Source organism: Polyodon spathula, chromosome 3 (genome assembly GCF_017654505.1).
Source record: "Polyodon spathula isolate WHYD16114869_AA chromosome 3, ASM1765450v1, whole genome shotgun sequence".
Classification (NCBI taxonomy): domain Eukaryota; kingdom Metazoa; phylum Chordata; class Actinopteri; order Acipenseriformes; family Polyodontidae; genus Polyodon; species Polyodon spathula.
In genome coordinates this window covers 15416754-15419368 of record NC_054536.1, presented here as the reverse complement: position 1 = coordinate 15419368, position 2615 = coordinate 15416754, and positions in this window count along the sequence as shown.

Sequence of the window (2615 nt, the reverse complement as noted above, 5' to 3'; positions counted from 1 at the left end):
GTGCCTACTCTGCAAGTTAGCGTTAGCGCTGGACATGGGCTGAACTTTAGCAGAGTGTCATCATTTACATACAAATGTAACGATTTAGCAAGCCATCAACAGCGTTAGCATTTGCGTTTCAGTTGACATGTGAAAACCAGGTCTAAACCAATCTAAACAAATTACATGGTCGACTATAAATACCAGTGAAACTACCAGGGAAGCAGGCAAAGAAAAGAGAGAGAGAAAAAAGATAAATAAAATAAATATGGAGTGTGCACTGGATTAATGTGATACTTTATAATGTGGAACATTGCACTGTGATTTTGTAACAATTTTAAGCCGCCCTGGATAAGGGTGTCTGCTATGAAATAATAATAATAACTAGAACTGCCAGGCAGTTTTACGACTTCCAAGCTGAGTACCAGTTGGCAAGCTGTTCCATTGCAGCACAAGTGTCAGCAGTAGATTAGTTTTATGGAGCAGTTTCAATTCAGAATACTGCATTAGTTCATTATGCTTTATAACTTTAAACACAGTAGAAACAATGACCGTATCTACACACTGTAAGGAGTTATAAGCTAATTTTACATTTAACCTCAAGGAGAGGTCAAAGGTTATAGTCAAGGTAATTTTTGAATAGAGCATATATGGGTTTCTAATTGTGCTGTATAGTAACCATAACCCTATGTGCACGGTAAGGAGTTATACACTAGTTTTACATTTGACCTTAGAGAGCTCAAAGGTCACAGACAAGGTGGTTTTTGGATATAGCATATATGGGTTACTAGGTGTGTTCTATAGTAACCATTAACCTATATGCAATCTGTAAGGAGTTATAAGCTAGTTTAACATTTTAACATTTTAACTTAAGGAGAGGTGTGACAAAGTGCCCGTCCCTGCATGTATTTTCTATTATATGTTGTGTGTGGTGTGTTAAATGTTGATGTATAGTCATTGGTACAGGGGATATTGTGGTGGGAAAATTACATCTTACGCAATTTATATATTAACCTCTGAGCTGTTTGTACATGGGTTTGCTTAGCCTGTGCGACTTAAAAGGGGATCACAGCAATGTAATAAGTAGTTTGAAGTTTATTTTCTATAATGTTTAAAATCAAGAAATACACTTATGTAGTCTGGACACTTCTCTTCCTCTTTCAGTCTTCATCACACATCTTGTTAAGGGGGTCTAAGCTAGACCGGAAATGTTCATATTTAGTCATGCATTGAAGTAGACTGCAAAAGAGCCTACGTGACAAGACAAAGATTGTCATGGTGCCAGGAGGAACAAGAAATGTTCGCTAAAGTCATAATAAGTTTATTATGAGTAGTTATGATATTAGTTACTTGATAATTTGATGGGGCACTTTGATGCTCCTACTGCTATGATTGTTTAAGGTTTCCATGCTCAGGTTTAAATGCTATTACGGGTTATAAGATTTAGGTATAATATAATAATAATGTGTTATTATCAGTAGTTGTCTGTTTCTACTTGAAGGACAGGTGGCCCTTATAAGGAATGGAAAAGTACTGACATTTAGCTAGACAGAGGAAGTTCTATTTTATAGCAACCACAAGCTGCTTCTGTGGCACTTCAAGAAATGTCACTGACTTACTTTTGTTTCAGGGGGGGTTTGTAATTAGAATAAGCTGTTATGATTGGTCTCATCTTAATCTTCTGAGTTGTTGCTCTCTGCTAATATTGAATTAAGCTTCTGTGATTGGCTTGCAATAACTATAGGTTACAAGGTATATATTATGCATACAAGCTCTGCGGAGCTCAGAACTTTGCTCGGTTTCCTAACACCTGCGTGTGTTGAGATTGTTCTCAGGTTTGCAAACTTTAACTATTAAAATTAATTGCTCAAACTTATTGTCTTGCTGAATCTCTGCCCTGCAGGAAGTTGAGAGATAAAACTTCCACCACAGATATAAACGGGTCACGAGTGTTTAAAAATGTATATTTGTATTTAGGCACGGGATTGTACATCACTTCACGTACATTTAAAGTAGTTAATATGTGAGCACAAGGTTGCACATAATTAATTCATGTGCTGGGATTCAAGTGAATAATTAATTAGTAATTGAATCCCAGCACAACAGTATATATAGATGCACGTTTTACTCACTCGCAGTTGGGTGTTCGGTGAGTGGAGAACGGGAGAGAGAGTAGGAGCGTTATAATTTCAATGGCTATTGCGTGCTGGTGAGACCAGCGCGATACTTGTATTTATCTGCTCACCGTGTTCGTTAGTGTTTATGTCCGTGCATCGTGTTTTGTTACGTATAGTCCGTTTTTGTTTGTCTATTTATTTGGCGTAAAGTGCCGTGTCCTGTTTCTGTTTGTTTGTTAAACCCTTTTATTTTGCAATAAACCGGCGCAAGCAAGCGCCATCATCATTTCAATTCATCCGTCCTGTCTGTGTATTTCATTCCTTTTCCTGGTTCTGACGCCGCCCACTTCGGCCGTCTTTGTGACAAGAGGTCAAAGGTTGCAGGCAAGGTCATTTTTGGATAGAGCACATATATTTTCCTTTATATGTTCAATAGTAATCATTAACCTAGCTGCATTCTGTAAGGAGTTATAAGCTAGTTTTACATTTGACCAAAGATTTTGAAAGGTTTTTAAAGAA